At 35.8% G+C, this 23,556-nt stretch overlaps 1 protein-coding gene across 4 annotated transcripts in view; it reads right to left on the bottom strand.

The window, feature by feature from the left end:
- Positions 1-23,556, bottom strand: part of EHBP1 (EH domain binding protein 1) — a 339,544-nt gene that overhangs the window by 241,933 nt on the left and 74,055 nt on the right. The gene's annotated exons all lie outside the window — the stretch shown is intronic.

Below are 23,556 nucleotides of genomic sequence, written 5' to 3'. Positions count from 1 at the left end.
CCACCACTAAATCAAATTTTTCTCATCAGAGCTAAAATATAGCAAGACAGAATTATTCATGCACATGAGTGGTGTTTCACATATCTGTGTTGCAGCACCTAATACAGGATCACAGCATGCCTTCAACATTTTCAATTAGGTCCTGAAATCATATGATTCTATTGGGTATAGATTAAATACTGCATAGGTTTTTGCTAGAGATCACCCTATTAGTGGACCTTCAAAAATAGGTACAAAGAACTAAATACAAAGTTAAGTAAAATAATTTCTTAGTAATAAAATAGAGAATAGTTGTTTTTAATTAAAGATAGGCCAAAAAAAAAAAAGCCTCTTAAAAGCAAGCATGATAAAACTGAAAGGAAAAGTATATAGTTAAACTGGAATTTCAAGCTTCTAGATTCTAAAAAGAGAGTTCTTTTAAGCATTCTGATCTTTTAAAAAACTAAAGTTAGATATTTTTTTTACATAGGAAAAATCCATGATTATTACTCTAAATGATAGATGAATAGACATATGCAACACCCCTCCCCACCTCCATTATTAAAATTTATTTTTAAAATTGGGATAATTTGATCTTTAAGAAGGGCATATCACAAACACATATTAATCATGACAACATATCCTAGTGGGCAGAAGTTGGTTAATTTAAATAAGAGGAAATCCACAAATATTTGATATCATAAAGAAAAAGTCCATATAAACCCTAAAAAATAAACTTTTCAGCAGCTAGAGTATTTTTAAGCAATGCTGAAGAATACTACAGAATTATTCTATAATTATAAAAGTATTCTTAGCACGTGGAAGAAAACGATTCTAAACTACTTAATTTAACGAGAGGCATTCTTTAAAAATCCTTTTTCCTGGCACTAAAACTAAACTGTCACTAAAAGAAAAGTAGAAAAGATTCCCCAAAAGCCCTCAATCTAAAATACAATTAGTATTCTGAAGTAAAGAAACCATCCCATTCCATCCCCAAAATCATAACCTTAAAGAGTTGCTACTTAAATATTAGCCAGTGCTCTGTGAACCATTTTATATTAAAATTGGATAGTTCTAAACGTCACACATATAAAAAGTATTGTTTGACACAGTGCCATTTTGATGATAAATTGCAATCTATAGCTCAAATAATTCTACCCAGGGATTAACATTTCAGAGGCTGAGCCAGAGATTATGTGTGTGGATCTTGAATTTCATCATCTCCGTTTGGCACAATAGCTTATTCTTCCTTTTTTCATCTATTCTTTCATGAAGGGTCAGGAAAGCTTAGCCTTGCTGTTGCATTCATTTCATCTCTACATTAACCAGATACCTTGCAGTCTTTAGTTCTTATGTGTTATTCCATTACAAATGCTATACTGCGCTATAGTATGGCTAATGAGGTTTGTACCAAATCAAAGGGTGCCATCAAGTGGTTATAATACTCTAAACAGCATTACACTAAATGACTATTCCAGATAGACTTTCTTCAATATAAACAAACTGTGCCAATCCTCTATGAAAGAACATATTACTGGGGGTAAGGAATGGGGAACTAACCATATTAATTTTTGTTCTTTATTTTCTATCCTTCAGGGATTGCTTTTCTGCATGTTACATTTATGAAGTACAATTTTAGTGTCAAACTTAGGATTAATGTTTATGTCAGCAGATTATCAAATGATATTTATTAGGCAAAATTCAGGCTTGACAGCGTTATTGTGAATTAAATTTATCCACCAAAATTCATCACTAGATTAATAGGAGCTTATTTCTGAAAATAAGCAATAATAGTGCACATACTTAAAGAAAGACAGTGTCTTGTCAGATCTATTTCTTATTACTAATGAAAAACTGCAAGGCTATGAAATAGAGCCAGTATTATTTGATCTATTTCATGCAGCCATTCGTAAGGTCTAATAAGGAACCTAGCAGTTGGTGTAAGAATGTATTTTCGGATACTTAGAAAACTTTCAACAGTCTATTCAACAGGCTACAAGGGTCATTTAGAGTTTTGAAGATAGGAATCTAGAACTGCTCTTAGAAAACACACACAAGATAACATGTAATTCAAATGGGCCCACTCTGCAGAGATGGCTAAACTGCTGCTGCACTGAACCATCCTATACCACCAGGGAAATCTTACACATGGGTTTAAAGCATCTTCATAACTATATACTTAATTCTGCTGCAGAGAAAGTAAATTATTCAAGTTCAAAGATTACACAAGATGTAGAAAAGTAAATCATAAAAGCTAACTTGCTCTTTAGAAGATTTAATGAGCAATACCAATAAGGTAGCAAGCTCCAGGCAAAACTAAAGATCCCTATGACGGCATTCGTTATTTTCTACATAGCTGATGCAGATTGTCTACAAAAATATTTCTCATCACACACTTTCTTCCAGAGCCTTGCCACTCTCCCATCAAGTGGTGGAGTCTAATTCCCCTCCCTTTGAACCTGGGTAGGTTTATGACTGGCTTGTGGCTAAGAGCGTGGGGGAAGTAACACTGTAACTAGCGAGGTTAAGTCAGAAAAAGGTGATGCAACTTCCACTTGGAGAGCTGGAAGAGTCACTCCTTATGTTTCCAGCTGCCACAAAAGTAGTCTGACTGCCCTAAAAGAAATCCAAACTAACCCACTCAGAGAGATGAAAAAAGCAAGGCCTTGAGACTACATGAAATGCAAAAGCCCTCTTTCCCTGCACTCCAGCCTCATGTTCTAGCCCCAAAGACCTCAGACCACTGCATCCTAAAAGACTCCAAGCTACAAATGCCCAGCTAAGCCCTTCTTAAATTCCTGACCCACAAAAGCTGTGAATAACTTGGACAATGACTACAATGAGCACAAGTGGCAGAAAATGATCATTAAGTTCCAGAGGACAGTCAGCAGACTTCAACCTGCAATGCTTACAACAGCACTTAGTTGCTTACATAGGGGAATGCAATAGGCATAATTATTGCCCAAGAAGCTTGGAATACAGAATGGTAACAATAAGCAGAAGGTCAGAAAATTGAGATCTCCACCTCTGATAGATGAGGAAAGAATTATGTGGGTTGGAAAGAAGGAAAAATGTTTAATTCTTATGTTTCATTTTGGGCAAGGAGTCAGATGTCCTGGAAAAGACTGAATTGGTGATGCAAGATCTTAGCACAGAAGTAAAGTTTAAAACTATTTTAGGACAATCCACATAAAAATATCAGAAACCAATGTAAGAGAAAGTAGGTTATATCAGAAAGGTAAAAGAAAAGACCAAGCCTTGAGATATGTACTTTAATAAGAAAAAGAAAAAAAAAATTTATTTAAAGGAGTCTGACTTGGAAAAAAATCATTCATACATGCAACTGCCTTTTGTTTATATCTTTTCTCCCCACAACCTGTCCTCACCAATTCTTCCCCTGTGTTCTCTCTATTGCTTAAGAATAACACGAGCATCCAAATATTCAAATATTCAAACTAGAAATCTGGAAACCACCCTAGACTCCCTGACCTCCCTCAACCCTCAGAACTGATTTAGAATACTAAGAACACCACCTTCTAACCTATTGAATCTCTCTTTCTTCTTCTCTGTCTGCACCTGCTTATGCCACTGTCCTAGTTCAGGCCCCTGGATAACTGGATTAATTGCCTATCTGATCTTCAGCCCTTCAAAACTCAATTCATTCTCTATAGCAATATTTTTTTCAAACTGTAGGCTATGACCCCTTAGTGGATCATGGAATCAATTTAATGAGTTGCAAAATCAATTTAGTGGCTTGCAACCAGCTTTCTAAAACATCAGGAAGAAATACTAGGGTGCATCCCACAATAGACTAAGACGTGTTTCATGAATCTTTTCTTTTTGCTATATATAGGTGCCTATGTGTGTGTACTGGATCATAATGCGAAATGTATTTCTTAGTGCTAAACACTGATCTTTCAAAATACAAGTCTGATCATTTTACCTCGCTACTTAAAACTTTTTTATACCTTACTAGATAGCTAACTAGAATCATGAATCAGAATCACACAGGGTCTAAGCAAATTTGTCTGTTTTACTAGACCAATAGGTGATTCTGATGGGCAGCCATATTTGGGACCCAGAGACCCTTGGGATAAAGTTCAAAATCTTTCATACAGCATACAAGGCCAGCCACAATCTGGTCCTTGCTCATCTTGGTAGTGTCAACCCCTTCTGCTCTCCATTTTGGGTATGAAGCTGTAGCAAATTTATCTCTGTACCTTTACCAAGGTTGTTTCTTCTGTCCCTACCCCAGACTCTAACCTCCTCATACAACTTTATCTTGTGGGTAAACTTTTGAAAGTCTTTCAAGCCACAGTTCATAAGTGCTCTCTAAAGCGTTCCCCATGTCTCTGACAGACACAACCACTCCTTGACAACCTCGATGGACCTTCCACCTGCCTCTTTTCTAGCATTATCATTGTAGTCCTATCATTTGCTCATAGATCTGCCTCTCTGACTAGACTGAAAACTACTTGAGAACCAAAACCTTGTTTATATCCCCAAAGTCTAGGAAGTAAATGTACAATCAACTTTATAGTACCCAGTATAATGAAGCCCAAAAACATTCATTCTGTGACCCATTAATAGGATAATAATGGTCTCTTTTACAAAGAGTTTAATCCTACTCTCCTTTGGTTGTTGTTGTTGTTTTTTAAATTGAGATATAATTGACATATAACATTGTATTGGTTTTAGGTGTACAATGTAATGACTTGTTATATGTATATATATTACAAATGATTAGCACAGTAAGTTTAAACATCCATCACCACACAGTTACAATTTCTTTTTCTTGTGATGAGAACTTTTAAGATCTTAGCAACTGTCAAATACACAACACAGTATTGTTAACTATAGTCACTGTGCTGTATACAGTTTGAAAAGCAAAAAAAAGGCCAGTAGAAAAATAATTTTGGAAAATATCTATAGTAAAAGAGCTTGGAAGGCATATATTGTTGATTGCTTTGGTTAAAGAAGTTTAATATGTATTCAGATAATGTAAATAAAGCCTATGATTTCTAGTGATCTAATTAAGAGTTTTATACCTATTGCATGCCATCTGACCACTTTCCTAAACTTCTTCTTAAGCTTAATGAGAAATGAGAAATTCTTCAAATTTATTTTACTGATTGATTTATTTCCAAATTGACTCCATTTTCAAAAGAATGCAATAATTCAGGTTTTATAAAATCAGAGCCATTAATTCAGGACAAAAACAGGAAATGAAAGGAAAAGCAAGAAGAAAGTTATCTCAAGAAATTCTGCCTAAAGAAAGTGGCAACGGAGTACCTCTCCCTAACTCACCACTCCCATTCCCCCACCCCCTAAGGACAGCTCTGTGCTTCTTAGCAAGCAGTGCTTATATTTAAGTTACATACATATATATGTGTTGTGTGTGTGTGTGTGTGTGTATATATGTATGTATATATACATACATATATACACACACAGAGAGAGAGAGAGAGAGAGAGAGAGAGGTATAAAGAGAGAATTGTTCTCCTATTAAGCCATTCAACAAACACTTAACATATTCAACACATAACTTTCCTTTCAACATAGTCTCAAGTGTTCTGACAAGTCTAGTTTATTCTAATGATTTGGTTGAAATAATCAACAAATGCCACAAGACAATTCAGATTGCCAGGATCTGAAAGGTAAATAACTCCAGGAAAAAAAGGTATTCAGGGAAATAACAACAAATTGCTCCTCCTCTAGCTACAAACTGTCTGAGGATATACTATATGTAAGTAGCTCTTTTGTTTAAAGTTTGCAAAAAGCAACTTGGAAGGATGATAAACTATAAATATCTTCATTATTGTGGTCCTTATGATCTCAATAACATGGTAATATAGCTAGGCCCCACAAGATTCAGGAGATGAGGAGTTTCTACCCTTGATTCTGATGTTCTTATACAACTTAAGAAATATCTTCTCATTACCTCCATTTCTTAGTAATGAAATATCAACTACTGTCAACCAAATTTCAAAGGCAAGACAAGAAGAGGAGTTAACAAAGCTTCTGTGTATTGCTCAGAGTTTCTCCAAAATAATTTTTATTTAAAAACAAGTCTGTCTTAAGGCAAAGAAGAATATTCTTTAAGCATTGAATTATTTTAAACTAAAGTAGCATATTAATCAGAACAATGTTTTATCATGTCATTGAGCATAAGATTGTTATTATAAGACACCGTATTTCAATAGTTGCTAGTTGACACAATGCTGATAAAAATCAACCATTATACCCAATTTATGTAAGACCACAGAGACATGCTACAGAAAAATGAGTCATTAAATTCATGATATAAAACATTAGTCACTATAGTATAAAGAAAATAGTATCACAAAAAAAATTTTTTAGAGGGAAATCAGGTATTAAAAGACAAAAAAAATGGGTAGGATAATAGATTATTCACAGAGAATTGTGAAAATCTTCTTTTCTGGAGCGCTTAGGGGTGTTAAAATACTAGGGCAGTTTTGTATGCTCAAACTGGTAACTTTCCACAACGGAGCTGAAGCACACAGGTAAATTTTGTTTCTCTAATCAGTTATGCATCTCTCTTACAAGGTCAGCAATTCCATTTTAACAGAATATAATTCATGAAAATATTCCATTTGCTCTTCTGTCAGTACAAATGCACCTATATCCAATTACATAACGCAAAGTTCTAATTCTATACAAAGAAATAATTTAACTTAGATGTTTAAGAGTCTGTATTTGTAATTCACTTCATGGTTGTCTTTGAGCAAAAATGTATGTAGGCGCTTTCAACATATTAACTAAGTCTTTTAAGGTGGCTGATGTGGCAGAAAACTAGAATGCCAAAAATCCATTCCATTATAAGACAAAGGAAGTTTTATTTACATGTTACTGAGAGAATAGAAAAGAGAGACAAGTGAAAGTAGCAAACTGAAAAATCTTAAAACAAATACTTTTCTATTAAAAGTCTGGAGTGTCATTAGACTCCTACTGTAAAATAATTACCAAGTCTCTGTTCTAATGTCTTTCATCAGGGGAAAAAAGGCCTCATGCAGATTCATAACATCTTGTATTTGGCAGTATCTTTTACTGCTGAATTTCTATGAATAAACATGTAAAAAATTGCTCAAATATACTGCTGGTTTTAAATATCTCTGGTGTAGTAGTAGGGGTTTGTTTTGATAGCTGACTGTCTTGTTTATCAGCTTCCTCCCTCTAGCTGGCAAAAAATAGAATTGAAAGCAACTCTGGTTGTCTTTCTCTCTTACTCATCTATGTGAAAGGCATTTGAAGGTAGCTAGCAGGAAGTAAGAAGAATAAACTAAACGGCTCTAGAAATTTAGAAGACAGACTGCAGTATACTACTGTGACCCAATAATAACTACAAAAATTATATGCCATCAAATTCATTTGGTATAAAGTTCAGACAATATTTTAGTTTATAGAAACTAGAATGTGCAAGGCTGTGGTATTTTCCTTAACCCCCAGAAGTCACCTTTTAGTCAATTTATACTCATCTCCACGGACAGATAGTTGTTGGAGATACAGTAATCATCCACTAAAATACTTTCTATTCCAGTATCAATTTTAAACAGAAATGTCTATTACAATGCAAAAAAATATTATGTTACTGTTCTACTTCCTTTAGTTTTAAGGCTTCTTGATGAAATGTACATATTAATTCAAACCTCTAACAAATTTAAAATATTACTCAAAAATGTTATTTGGGGCTATAAGCTAGTGCCTTCCATTCACTGTCTACAAAACGCATAGTAGGTTAAAGAAAATAAGATAAAAGGGTAACTACTATCTAAAGTTACAAAGTAATAGAATGGGTTATCCACATGAGAGAGGTTTTCCTGATTGAATCATGTCACTCACCTATTTTTCAAAAATTGTGAAAACACCCAGTAGTCCTTAAATTGTTCTGGGCAAAGATTTCATTGAAAATCTGGTTGTTGTTTGTTTGTTTTTTAAGGAACTTCATACACAAACTCTTACGACATTTTAAAGAAATCTCAATCTTCTGAAGTCCATCCGTGTAAGAACCCCTAAGGGTCCCAAGATTCATGGTTAATAGCCTTCAATGTGTGTGACAGAAAGCTGGCTATGGCATCTATCACCAGTGCAGGCTACTGCCTGTCTATTGAGGGAAAGATGATTTCACAGATCCAGATAGTAGGGTAAGTGATTCCATATTTCAATACACACCCTTTTTGAAACCTTCTGCTTAAAAAGACCTGTTCTTTGGTCAAGCATTATCAATTCCAAACCTGGTATTCATGAGTATCCACACCTGTTTTTTAACCTAATCAATTAATTAATTCCCTTATTCCCCCAAGTATTCCTTTTATTATTCCTAATAATAAAAAAAGTTTATTATTTTCCGCTCATTTGTAAAGTCTCTCTGCCATTTATTATTAGCATGTATTGAATTCTTACTATATACCAAGCATTATGCTAGATCCTTTTTATGCCTTTAATATCTTTAATCTCAGCTATTTTGTAAGATATCTCAGTTTTACAGATGAGAAAACAGAGGTTCTGAAAGGATAAATAAGTATAAAGTCCAAATTTACACTGCTAATAAGTATGATTCAAATCCAGGTCTAACTGAGCCCTTGAGCCTTTGGCCTTGCTTTTCCCACTCTCTAATGCTTCTCCAACTTTTCCTCTCAATTACCCTTAACAGTAAAGGAGGAGAATGCATACCTCTGAGGACCTGGGAAGTATAACCAAAAGCAGCTCAATCAAAGCGTGACATTTCTTTGATTCATGTTTCATCTTTAAAATTCATATTACTTTTGCCTCTTTCTAAAATGATCCTGTGAATATTTCATTAAAAAAAATACCTTTAAGTACATATTAGAGAAGAAAAGTTAACAATACAGAAAGATAGAAACTGCCACATACCTCTAGGGATAAACACAGGTAAGTCTGAAAAGCCACTCCTAAAACGTTCTTGATAATTTCAGTCCATATTAACCCATCTATCTCTAATTTGTTATACTTTTCAACTATCACTATACATTTAACATAGCACATATCATTATTCTTGTTTCATGTGTGTATCTCTCAAACCAGATTGTAGTATCTGAGTAGAGATGTTCTTGTGCATCCTCTGTAGTAATTTATTAGTACAGCTAGGCTCTAAACCCAGTGCCTAGGACAGTAAATGTTTGATGAGTGAATGAGTAAATAAATGGTAAAATGCATGGGCTTCAGAGTCTGAAGACTTGAGTTTGAGACCAGGCTAAGTGGTTTTCTGTGTGCTTTGGGGCTGGTCACTTAACCTCACTGAGATAAATAAATTATAATAATGTCCACTTTAGAGAGGTTTTGTAAGGATTAAATGAGGTATTTAATTTGATAACATTCTCTATTCTTTAATAAAACTTTCCAAATATTATTTATGATTTATAAAGTTATTAACTGATCAGTTGATATAGTTTAATTTTATTTTAAGAGGCAGGTAAAGCAAGATCTTAAAATGAATGTAACACACTGGCTTAGCTAAGTAACTTTAGAAAGAAAAGTAAACTGTAATAAATTCCAGTGAAGTATAACATCTGTTTAATATAACATGTTTAATTGATCTAAGTATGAGGGCACAAAATTATTTCATAATGGAATACATTTCACAATGTATAAAGTACTGTCTTATACACTCATCCACCCCACTCCATTTTCCAAATTTTTAATTTGCTGAAAAAGTACATAAGCAGGTGACTCCAACGTTCCTAAAGCCACCTCCCTTCTGCATCAGAATTCTAATTCAGTAGGCCCAAGTTAGGGCCCAGGTATATGCATGGATGATTTAAGACAGCGAATATTGGCTTAAACTAACAACATCAACAGTTCTTTCCTTTACCACTATTATCCACAATGTGAAGCATGTAAATCTGTACATTCACCACAACTACACAGTGAATTTTTTGGTTTCTTAATTATCATATAATTCAACTAAATAGTTGTAAATTACTACAACCCTAGAAAAATCAACCACTCTTTTTAAAATGAAATACTCAAGAAAGTAATCTGTTGAACTATATGCTGTTCACAAACTAACCATGATCTCTCTTGCCTCTGCTCAAGTTAATCCAGCCACCTAAAGCACTCCCCAAAATCCCTGCAGCTGACTATCAGAAGTACTTAATCTCTTATCTAAAATCTCTTATTTGGATTTTAGGAAGGCAATACAGTGCGTATGCCTACACTACAGTGCCCAGATAATAGCACATTCCCAGTGTGGTCTGAGGCAGCACCCCATAATCAAACATATTAATATATGTGCAGCAAAATGAATTTTCACACTAAGTGGAATAAATACTACAAATAGCCTCACTTCAGGTCAGGACAGGTTTTGCCACCAAATGAGTTTTAACCAAATTTCCAAAAAATAATAAACACTTAAAAAAAGTCTTTAGGCAGTAGAGATTTTGGATTTTGACATTATAAATAAAGGACAGTAAAAATTTAATCTTTTAAAAAAATACAAATGAATGTATATGCAAAACAAACAGGCTGACAGATATAGAAAACAAGAGCGGTTACCACTGGTGAAAGGGAAGGAGAAGGGGCAAATTAGGGGTATGGGATTAAAGGGTACAAACTACTATGTATAAAATAGATAAGCAACAAGGATATAAGCACAGGGAACTATAGCCATTATCGTGTAATAACCTTTTTCTTTTTTAACATCTTTATTGGAGTATAATTGCTTTACAATGTTGTATTAGTCTCTGCTGTATAACAAAGTGAATCAGCTATATGTATACATATATCCCCATATCCCCTCCCTCCTGCGTCTCCCTCCCACCCTCCGTAACCCATCCCTCTAGGTGGTCACCCCGTGCGATGCAGCTGCTTCCCACTAGCTATCTATTTTACATTTGGTAGTGTATATATGTCAATGCTACTCTCTCACTTCATTCCAGTTTACCCTTCTCCCTCCCCGTGTCCCCAAGTCCATTCTCTACGTCTGCGTCTTTATTCTTGTCCTGTCCCTAGGCTCGTCAGAACCTTTTTTTTTTTTAGATTCCAAATATATGTGTTAGCATATGGTATTTGTTTTTTTCTGACTTACTTTACTCCATATGACAGACTCTAGGTCCATCCACCTCATTACAAATAACTCAATTTCATTTCTTCTTATGGCTGAGTAATATTCCACTGTATATATGTGCCACACCTTCTTTATCCATTCATCTGCCAATGGACACTTAAGTTGCTTCCATGTCCTGGCTATTGTAAATAGCGCTGCAATGAACATTGTGGTACATGACTTTTTTTTTTTTTTATTATTATTTATTTTTTATTTTTTTGGCAGTGTTGGGTCTTCGTTTCTGTGCGAGGGCTTCCTCTAGTTGTGGCAAGCGGGGGCCACTCTTCATCACGGTGCGCGGGCCTCTCACTATCATGGCCTCTCTTGCTGCGGAGCACAGGCTCTAGACGCGCAGGCTCAGCAGTTGTGGCTCACGGGCCTAGTTGCTCCGTGGCATGTGGGATCTTCCCAGACCAGGGCTCGAACCTGTGTTCCCTGCATTAGCAGGCAGATTCTCAACCACTGCGCCACCAGGGAAGTCCCCACATGACTCTTTTTGAATTATGGTTTTCTCAGGGTATATGCCCAGTAGTGGGAATTCCGGCTCATATGGTAGTCCTATTTTTAGTTTTTTAAGGAACCTCCATACCGTTCTCCATAGTGGCTGTATCAATTTACGTTCGCATCAACAGTGCAGGAGGGTTCCCTTTTCTCCACAGCCTCTCCAGCATTTATTGTTTGTAGATTTTTTGTTTATGGCCATTCTAAGAGGTGTGAGGTGAACCTCATTGCAGTTTTGATTTGCATTTCTCTAATGATTACTGATGTTGAGCATCCTTTCATGTGTTTGTTGGCAATCTGTGTATCTTCTTTGGAGAAATGTCTATTTAGATCTTCTGCCCATTTTTGGATTGGGTTGTTTGTTTTTTTGATATTGAGCTACATGAGCTGCTTGTATATTTTGGAGATTAATCCTTTGTCAGTTGCTTCGTTTGCAAATATTTTCTCCCATTCTGAGGGCTGTCTTTTTGTCTTGTTTATGTTTCCTTTGTTGTGCAAAAGCTTTTAAGTTTCATTAGGTCCCATTTGTTAATTTTTGTTTTTATCTCCATTTCTCTAGGAAGTGGGTCAAAAAGGATCTTGCTGTGATTTATGTAAAAGAGTGTTCTTCCTACGTTTTCCTTTAAGAGTTTTATAGTGTCTGGCCTTACATTTAGGTCTTTAATCCATTTTGAGTTTATTTTTGTGTATGGTGTTAGGAAGTGTTCTAATTTCATTCTTTTACATGTAGCTGTCCAGTTTTCCCAGCACAACTTATTGAAGAGGATGTCTTTTCTCCATTGCATATTCTTGCCTCCTTTATCAAAGGTAAGGTGACCATATGTGTATGGGTTTATCTCTGGGCTTTCTATCCTGTTCCACTGATCTATATTTCTGTTTTTGTGCCAGTACCATACTGTCTTGATTACTGCAGCTTTGTAGTATAGCCTGAAGTCAGGAACCCTGAAGTCAGGGAGGCTGATTGCTCCATTTTTCTTTCTCAAGATTGCTTTGGCTATTCGGCGTCTTTTGTGTTTCCATACAAATTGTGAAACTTTTTGTTCTAGTTCTGTGAAAAATGCCAGTGGTAGTTTGACAGGGGTTGCATTCAATCTGTAGATTGCTTTGGGTAGTATAGTCATTTTCACAATGTTGAATCTTCCAATCCAAGAACATGGTATATCTCTCCATCTGTTTGTATCATCTTTAATTTCTTTCATCACTGTCTTATAGTTTTCTGCATACAGGTCTTTTGTCTCCTTAGGTAGGTTTATTCCTAGGTATTTTATTCTTTTTGTTGCAGTGGTAAATGGGAGTGTTTCCTTAATTTCTCTTTCAGATTTTTCATCATTAGTGTATAGGAATGCAAGAGATTTCTGTGCATTAATTTTGTATCCTGCTACTTTACCAAATTCATTGATTAGCTCTAGTAGTTTTCTGGTAGCATCTTTAGGATTCTCTATGTATAGTATCATGGCATCTGCAAACAGTGACAGCTTTATTTCTTCTTTTCTGATTTGGATTCCTTTTATTTCTTCTTCTTCTCTGATTGCTGTGGCTAAAACTTCCAAAACTATGTTCAATAATAGTGGTGAGAGTGGGCATCCTTGTCTTGCTCCTGATTTTAGAGGAAATGGTTTCAGCTTTTCACCAGTGAGAACAATGTTGGCTGTGGGTTTGTCATATATGGCCTTTATTAAGCTGAGGTAAGTTCCCTCTGTGTCTACTTTCTGGAGAGTTTTTATCATAATTGGGTGTTGAATTTTGTCAAAAGCTTTTCCTGCATCTACTGATATTATCATATGGTTTTTAACCTTCTGTTTGTTAATATGGTGTATCACATTGATTGATTTGCATATATTGAAGAATCCTTGCATTCTTGGGATAAGCCCCACTTTAGCATGGTGTATGATCCTTTTAATGTGCTGTTGGATTCTGTTTGCTAGTATTTTGTTGAGGATTTTTGCATCTATGTTCATCAGTGATATTGGCCTGTAGTTTTCTTTCTTTGTGACATCTTTGTCTGGTTTTGGTATCAGGGTGATGGTGGCCTCATAGAATGAGTTTCGGCGTGTTCCTCCCTCTGCTATATTTTGGAAGAGTTTGAGCAGGATAGGTGTTAGCTCTTCTCTAAATGTTTGATAGAATTTGCCTGTGAAGCCATCTGGTCCTGGGATTTTGTTTGTTGGAAGATTTCTGATCACAGTTTCAATTTCAGTGCTTGTGATTGGTCTGTTTATATTTTTTATTTTTTCCTGGTTCAGTCTTGGAAGGTTGTGCTTTTCTAAGAATTTGTCCATTTCTTCCAGGTTGTCCATTTTATTGGCATATAGTTGCTTGTAGTAATCTCTCATGATTCTTTGTATTTCTGCAGTGTCAGTTGTTACTCCTTTTTCATTTCTAATTCTGTTGATTTGAGTCTTCTCCCTTCTTTTCTTGATGAGTCTGGCTAGTGGTTTATCAATTTTGTTTATCTTCCCAAAGAACCAGCATTTAGTTTTATTGATCTCTGCTATCGTTTCCTTCATTTCTTTTTCATTTATTTCTGATCTGATCTTTATGATTTCTTTCCTTCTGCTAACTTTGGGGTTTTTTTGCTCTGCTTTCTCTAACTGCTTTAGGTGTAAGGTTAGGTTTTTTATTTGAGATGTTTCTTGAGGTAGGATTGTATTGCTATAAACTTCCTTCTTGGAACTGCTTTTGCTGCATCCCATAGGTTTTGGGTCGTCGTGTCTTCACTGTCAATCGTTTCTAGGTATTTTTTGATTTCCTTTTTGATCTCTTGGCTATTTAGTAGCGCATTGTTTAGCCTCCATGTGCTTGTATTTTTTACAGTTTTTTTTCCTGTAATTGACATCTAGTCTCATAGCATTGTCGTCGGAAAAGATATTTGATACGATTCCAATTTTCTTAAATTTACCAAGGCTTGATTTGTGACCCAAGATATGATCTATCCTGGAGAATACTCCATGAGCACTTGAGAAGAAAGTGTATTCTGTTGTTTTTGGATGGAATATCCTATAAATATCAATTAAGTCCATCTTGTTTAATGTGTCATTTAAAGCTTGTGTTTCCTTATTTTTCATTTTGGATGATCTGTCCATTAGTGAAAGTGGGGTGTTAAAGTCCCCTACTATGACTGTGTTACTGTCGATTTCCCCTTTTATGGCTGTTAGCATTTGCCTTAAGTATTGAGGTGCTCCTATGTTGGGTGCATAAATATTTACAATTGTTATATCTTCTTGGATTGATCCCTTGATCATTATGTAGTGTCCTTCTTTGTCTCTTGTAATAGTCTTTATTTTAAAGTCTACTTTGTCTGATATTAGAATTGCTACTCCAGCTTTCTTTTGATTTCCATTTGCATAGAATATCTTTTTCCTTCCCCTCACTTTCAGTCTGTATGTGTCCCTAGGTCTGAAGTGGGTCTCTTGTAGACAGTATATATATGGGTCTTGTTTTTGTATCCATTCAGCCAGTCTGTCTTTTCGTTGGAGCATTTAATCCATTTACATTTAAGGTAATTAGCAATATGTGTGTTCCTATTACCACGTTCTCAATTGTTTTGGGTTTGTTTTTGTAGGTTTTTTCCTTCTCTTGTGTTTCCTGCCTAGATAAGTTCTTTTAGCTTTTGTTGTAAAGCTGGTTTGGTGGTGCTGAATTCTCTTAACTTTTGCTTGTCTGTAAAGGTTCTAATTTCTCCATCAAAGCTGAATGAGATCCTTGCTGGGTAGAGTAATCTTGTTTGTAGGTTTTTCCCTTTCATCACTTTAAATATGTCCTGCCACTCCCTTCTGGCTTGCAGAGTTTCTGCTGAAAGATCAGTTGTTAACCTTATGGGGAATCCCTTGTATGTTATTTGTTGCTTTTTCCCTTGCTGCTTTTAATATTTTTTCTTTGTATTTAATTTTTGATAGTTTGATTAATATGTGTCTTGGTGTGTTTCTCCTTGGACTTTTCCTGTATGGGACTCTCTGTGCTTCCTGGACTTGACTGACTATTTCCTTTCCCATGTTAAGGGAAGTTTTCAACTATATTCTCTTCAAATATTTTCTCAGATCCTTTCTTTGTCTCTTCTTCTTCTGGGACCTCTATAATTCGAATGTTGGTGCGTTTAGTGTTGTCCCAGAAGTCTCTGAGAATGTCCTCAATTCTTTTCATTCTTTTTTATTCTGCTCTGTGGTAGTTATTTCCACTATTTTATCTTCCAGGTCACTTATCCATTCTTCTGCCTCAGTTATTCTGCTATTGATTCCTTCTAGAGAATTTTTAATTTCATTTATTGTGTTATTCATCATTGTTTGTTTGCTCTTTAGTTCTTTTAGGTCCTTGTTAAACGTTTTTATTTGCTCCATTTTATTTCCAAGATTTTGGATCATCTTCACTATCATTACTCTGAATTCTTCTTCAGGTGGACTGCCTATTTCCTCTCATTTGTTTAGTCTGGTGGGTTTTTACCTTGCTCCTTCATCTGCTGTGTATTTCTCTGTCTTCTCATTTTGCTTAACTTACTGTGTTTGGGGTCTCCGTTTCGCTGGCTGCAGGTTTGTAGTTCCTGTTGTTTTTGGTGTCTGTCCCCAGTGGTAAGGTTGGTTCAGTGGGTTGTGTAGGCTTCCTGGTGGAGTGGACTAGTGCCTGTGTTCTGGTGGATGAGGGTGGATCTTGTCCTTCTGGTGGGCAGGACCACGTCCGGTGGTGTGTTTTGGGGTGTCTGTGAACTTTTTATGATTTTAGGCAGCTTCTCTGCTAATGGGTGGGGTTGTGTTCCTGTCTTGCTAGTTGTTTGGCATAGGGTGTCCAGCACTGTAGCTTGCTGGTCGTTGAGTGGAGCTGGGTCTTAGCATTGAGACGGAGATCTGTTTGAGAGCTTTCACTGTTTGATATTATGTGGGGCCGGGAGGTCTCTGGTGGACCAATGTCCTGAACTTGGCTCTCCCACCTCAGAGGCTCAGGCCTGACACCAGGCAGGAGCACCAAGACCCTGTCAGTCACACGGCTCAGAAGAAAAGGGAGAAAAAAAGAAAGAAAGAAAAATATAAAAGTATAAAAATTAATTAATTAAATAAAATAATTAAAATTAAAAAAAATTAAAAATTATTAAGAAATAAAAAATTATTAAAATAAAAAAATAAAAAGTAACAAAAAAACAGAGAGCAACCAAACCAATATACAAATCCAACAATAACAGGTGCTAAAAACTATACTAAGATAAACATAAAAATCAGAAACAAGTCAGTCACACATAGCAAACCCCAAGCCTACAGTTGCTCCCAAAGTCCACTGCCTCAATTTTGCATTTATTTGTTGTCTATTCAGGTATTCCACAGGTGCAGGGTACCTCAAGTTGATTGCAGGCATTTAATCCACTGCTCCTGAGGCTGCTGGGAGAGATTTCCCTTTCTCTTCTTTGTTTGCACAGCTCCCGGGGTTCAGCTTTGGTTTTGGCCCCACCTCCACATGTAGGTTGCCCTCAGGCTTCTTTTCCCGCCCAGACAGGATGGGGTTAAAGCAGCGGCTGATTAGGGGGCTGTGGCTCACTCATGGCAGGGGGAGGGAGGGGTACGGTAGTAATAATTGGAATGCGGGACGAGCCTGCGGTGGCAGAGGCCAGTGTGACATTGCAACAGTCTGAGGTGTGCCGTGTGTTCTCCCGTGGAAGTTCTCCCTGGATCATGGGACCCTGGCAGTGGGGGGCTGCACAGGCTCCCAGGGGTCGGGGGGTGTGAGATGTGTGGATAGTGACCTGTGCTTGCACACAGGATTCTTGGTGGCTGCAGCAGCAGCATTAGCATTTCATGCCTGTCTCTGGTGTCCGAGCTGATAGCCACGGCTTGCGCCCGTCTCTGGAGCTTGTTTAGGCAGTGCTCTGCCTTCTGTGGGCAGACAGGGAAGGAATCCCCTCTCCTCGCACACCCCGAAACAATGGTCTCTTCCCTCTTAGGCAGGTCCAGAGTTTTCTTCGGACTCTCTCCGGCTAGCTGTGGTGCACCAGCCCCCTTCAGGATGTGTTTATGCAGCCAACCCCAGTCCTCTCCCTGGGATCCGACCTCCGAAGCCCGAGCCTCAGCTCCCAGCCCCCACCCACCCTGGCGGGTGAGCAGACAAGCCTCTCAGGCTGGTGAGTGCTGGTCGGCACTGATCCTCTGTGCAGGAATCTCTCTGCTTTGCCCTCTGCACCCTTGTTGTTGCGCTCTCCTCCGTGGCTCTGAAGCTTCCCCCCCGCCACCCCCCGTCTCTGCCAGTGAAGGGGCTTCCTAGTGTGTGGAAACCTTTCCTCCTTCACAGCTCCCTCCCAGAGGTGCAGGTCCCATCCCTATTCTTTTGTCTCTGTTTTTTCTTTTTCCTTTTGCCCTACCCAGGTACATGGGGAGTTTCTTGCATTTTGGGAAGTCTGAGGTCTTCTGCCAGCATTCAGTAGGTGTTCTGTAGGAGTTGTTCCACATGTAGATGTATTTTTGATGTATTTGTGGGGAGGAAGGTGATCTCCATGTCTTACTCTTCCACCATCTTGAAGGTCCCCTTCATGGAATAACATTTTTTTTTAAATTTATTATTTATTTATTTATTTATGGCTGTGTTGGGTCTTCGTTTCCGTGCGAGGGCTTTCTCTAGTTGCAGCGAGCAGGGGCCGCTCTTCATCACGGTGCGCGGGCCTCTCACTGTCGCGGCCTCTCTTGTTGCGGAGCACAGGTTCCAGACGCGCAGGCTCAGTAGTTGTGGCTCACGGGCCCCGTTGCTCCGCGGCATGTGGGATCCTCCCAGACCAGGGCTCGAACCCATGTCCCCTGCATTGGCAGGCAGATTCTCAACCACTGTGCCACTAGGGAAGCCCTGGAATAACTTTTAATGGAGTATAATCTGTAAAAATACTGAATCGCTATGCTGTACACCTGAAATTAATATAATATTGTAAATTAACTATACTTCAATTAAAAAAATAACTTTATCTTTTAGGTTTCAACTTATATATCACTTTCAATAGAAAGCTCCCTCTCACCCACCAGGACTGGGTTAGGTACTCTTTATATGTGCACATTTAACACCCTATACTTTTCTTGTAGCGGTTGCCTGTTTATTTCCCTCTCAGACTGTAGGATACTTGGAATCAGGAGCCATATCTTTTTCAATATTATACTCTCAATAACTAGTAAATATCTATGACATGGTAAGCATTTAATCAACAGTTAGTGAATGAATAAGCAAATATGAATACCAAGACTTTAATCTGGTGAAGTTTTATATTGCTCCACTTGATCTGTAGGTATGGTTAAAATTAATAAAGATGATGAACTGGGACAAAAATCAGAAAATCTAACCAAAAAGACTACCCAATAGCATACACATGTAAGATACACATAATAGTATGAAAATAGTGCTTTGTTGCTGCTAAATAAAACTTAAATTTGTTAGCTAGGACATTTTACAAAGTAAACTACTACATGAAATAAATTGTTTAACATGCAGTAGTTTATTTACTACTTTAACACAGGGTTTCTTGCATTACACATAGATAAATACCTTACAGTAGACTTTAGATGTTAATCCATGTATAAGGTCCCTTCCTGTGTCAGGAATTTTAGAATGTAGGGTTTGAAGATAGTAACTTGCTTTCTTCTAATTCATATAATCTAATAAAATTGACAATTAACAAAAAAATGACAGGCAAGATGAAAATGGAAAACTAAATAAGTATTTAAGCAAATAGGTAGTTACACAAGAATTTTAGGATTTTGAGAATTCTGTCAAGCTCAAGGCATATATGATCATTCTTGGGCATACCTTTCTTTAAGTGCAACAAAAGCATCTCCATTACTTTCTTTAAAGCCAAAGGGTCACTTCAGAATAAAGGAGATGGAATTTTCCTTCAGAAACGCAATCTGAGATATTTCTGAACTGGAACAACACACTAAATATTTAATATAAGGAAAATGAAGGAGGAAAAAAAAAGTGTATATGTATGGGCTTTCTCTGACATTTAACCACAATGAGACTGAGCTGGCTCACAAAGCTTCATTTAACTACTAGCTATATCTAGAATACCCTACCTAATTTACACAGACAGACAGTCACCATTCACATAATCATATATAACAGAAAGTTGACAGGATAATTAAAAGATCAGGAAAGGCTGTCTGAACTATGAACTTCCTATTCTAAATGCAGGAGTTTAATTCTAAGGGGGTTGGGGGAAAAGCCTTGTTGCTTCTAATATTAACTTAAATATCTTCTATATGAAAACAAGAACACATAATATCACTTCTCAAGGAACAAAATAGTTAATTTCGAACCTTAGGCCTACCACGTCAGAAAGATGATCTACAAGGAAATTAAGTTTACAAAAAATTTAAAAAACAAAACAAAACAAAAAAACCCGTTGTAGATTGATCACCTTTTCTAACATGCCAATAACTTTTAACAAGTTCCCAAACTGATGGTGCTCAAAAGTGGCCTTCGTTATTTACAGAAGAAATGATACAATATCTAAGATTAACTTTAAATAATCTGGTTTAAAAAACAGTGGGAATGAAATAAAAGTGGGGATGAAATAAGTTTACCGAAGTATTGAAGATTATTGAAGCTTGGAGATGGGTACATAGAGGTTTATTACTCCTACATTTTTTTTTCTTATTTTTTTTACATTGATGTATAGTTAATTTACAATGTTGTGTTAGTTTCTGGTGTACAGCAAAGTGATTCAGATATATATAGATATACATATATCTATATATATCCTTTTTCATATTCTTTTCCAGTATAGCTTATTACAAGATATTGAATATAGTTCCCTATGCTATACAGTAGGACTTTGTTGTTTATCTTTTTTATATATAGTAGTTTGTATCTGCTAACCCCGATCTCCTAATTTATCCCTCCCCTACCCTTTCCCCTTTGGTAACTGATGTTTTTTTTCAATGTTTGTGAGTCTGTTTCTGTTTTGTAAATACGTTCATTTGTATTATTTTTTAGATTCCACATATAAGTGATATCATATGATATTTGTCTCTCTCTGACTTACTTCACTTAGTATGATAATTTCTATTATCATAGTAAATGAGATAATGTGTATATAGCATTCCACACAGTACCTGATATACAGTAAGTATCCAATAAATTTGTTAAGGTAATATATTTTGGAGACTTCTGCATTTTATTTGGATATTTTATATTAAACAAAAACTTTAAATTTCACTGATTGTGGGGTTATAACAAAGTGCAAAGAAAATAAAGATATCAAAATTCCGTTTTTGAATGCTCTTTGGAGCATGCCTTCTCAGTGTCACAACAATTTACCAAGAGACTTTCAAACAAAACCCAGACTTTACAAGAGAAAAAGACAGTCCTTTGAAATTCACTAGGTCTTCTGTATGTAATGTGGAAACATACATACAGAAAGCATGTATTAAAATGTAAAGCAGAGCACAATATTATAACATGTTATTGCTACAGGAATAGAACTGTTTCTCTAGACCAGAGTCAATTTCGTCATCCACCACTGAGGGGAGCTGTAACCTAGGAAAAGGTTTATATAGCATTGCAAGGTTAAACTTTCTAGAACCTTATAATATTGGTTTAATAAATTCTTATTAAAATATCTTTCAAATTAATTTGACAAGTATGCCTGAATTCTCTTTTGGAGACCTTACAAGAAATAATAAAGCTCATTATATCTATGTAACCATAATAGTGGAATCCCTATCCCCCTTTCTTGCTTTTTCTCTTTAGCACTTATATATTTAACATGTATTTAACATATATTATATATTTATATGATCTAACATAGTATATATTTCACACTCATTAATTTTTATTTTCTGTCTCTCTCTCACACACACAAATGTAAACTCCATGAGGAAGAGATTTTTAATGTGTTTTATATACCACTCTATTTCCAGTACCTAGAAGAGTGCCCAGCACAAAATACATACTCAGTGAATTAACTGCTACTGAATGAATGAATGAATATGATGATGTCATATAGTGAACTGCTATAAGTTCAAGCAAAGTGAACTGCTACTACCTGAAAAATGTAATGTCTACTTATATTGAATTTAGGTTTAAAAGAAAATTTCTAAGAACAGTTCTTTAATCCTAGAGATGAGTATATAGAGAGAGCCCATGAGAATGGCTTAGTATACATTCATAGTAGAATCCCTCTTAAATCATCTGAATGTCACAGAGAATTGGTCAATTAAAGGGAAGAATTATAAATACTGATACACAAACATTTTAATTTTGTTTAATACATACTAATGTGTTTCATCACCAGTTTTCATGGCCTCTTCTTTGAGTATAATTTCGTTGACTGTCAATTTTCTCACAATCAACAGCCATAACGTATCATTAGTGTACTTCAATCACTTTTAAATGAAATCAATATATAAGGACAAAAGAGAAATAATCTGAATGCAAAATCCTTTCAGGTTTTCATAAATTTTCCCAATTTTTTACAGTTGTATTTCCACACCAGATTTGACAGCAGTTTTTAACAACTCACTTCTATCAACTCTTTCTAAAGCATTTTAACGGTTTCATTCTCCATGAACTTGAAAATCAAAAATTTGATCTACAAAAAGATAATTTTCAAAAAAGTTTATAGAAATATTCCTATTGACTGAAACAAAGTCATGGACCTAGAAAATCCCTCAGAGATCATTTAGTAGAAACCTTTCATTTTACAGATGAAGAAATTAAGTCCTAGAAAATAATCTCAAGGTCACCAGCTTTGAAGGCACATCAGGATTTATACTCAATTCTAACCAATCAAAAGCTCATGTCTTCTCTATACTATGATATGGGAGAAAGGAACATGCATTTTTTTCAAATAAGAATATGAGGAGGCAGAATGACAAGAAGGTAGAAAATCTTTTAGCTATTAAAAAGCATAATGATGGCTGGAAATGTCCACAAATGCAGTGTTCTCTCCACAATGTAACTCAGAGTAAGGTCTCCAAAATCTTCAGATGACAGAGTAAAATTTAACCTCTAGTAACATTTCAATTAAAATGTTGGTTTTATAAAGTTTTATAAACAATATGAATAATAGTTAAAAGCATCTATATTATTTTTATTAGATTTTTGTGAATCTAATTTAATAATAAACACTTGGAAAGAAGAAATGCTAATGTATTTTATTTTCCATTTTCCTCCTATGGCCACTCCCTTACCTAACAGTCAGATTTCTAGCAACTTCAATCACTTGAGTAATAAATAGGCAAATGAGCAAAATAAGCTGCTGGGCTTAAATATATTTTTCATAAAAAGGATATAAATGTACTCTTCGACTTAAGAAACACATACCCCAATATGGGAAGTATAATCCAAAATATACCTCTTTATCTCATGATCCATTTAAATCTCACTGTTTTAATTTTAGTATTTCTCTATAGACCTTTAAAATATTTTTATAAAATATATAACACAGAACTTAAAAATATTTTTCCTAAAATCCTATAGATTTGAATGCCTTTTGCATCCAAACCTGATCTATCTCATATAGCTTTTTTTTTTTTAACTTGTACCTTTCAGTAACAGCTTATAACGTATTCCTCAGAAATTTAGAACTGCTGTGCCTCTATCCTAAAATTAATTAGAGGTGTAATAAGAACACCTTTCTAAACAAATATAAAGTTAGTGTTTACATACTTCTACCATTAATTACAACCCAAAATTAACTTGCTAATTCCTTAGTACATCAAATTAACAAAGATGTATAATAGAGCCGCGAGTATCAAAAACCGTAAAACCATCCATTGGGGAGAAGCTCTTAACTTAATGAAAGCTAGATTTTTAAGGCTGTAACCAATTTCAAGAAGTGTAAGTTTGTTTGTTTTTAAAACCTCAATGCTATTCCAAGTATAGTGTTCAAACTTATCACTACAGAAAATCCAGAACTGTTAACATGTGTGAACCATAACACAATGACATTGGCTTGATATCCAGCCATCAGAACTCCTTCCACTGTGTTTGGACCTGATCTCCTTCCCAAGCTTCCCAGATCTTCATGTCTAAAAATG

The sequence above is a fragment of the Eschrichtius robustus genome, chromosome 15, assembly GCF_028021215.1.
Source record: "Eschrichtius robustus isolate mEscRob2 chromosome 15, mEscRob2.pri, whole genome shotgun sequence".
NCBI lineage: Eukaryota > Metazoa > Chordata > Mammalia > Artiodactyla > Eschrichtiidae > Eschrichtius > Eschrichtius robustus.
This window is presented reverse-complemented; position numbering and strand designations above follow the sequence as displayed.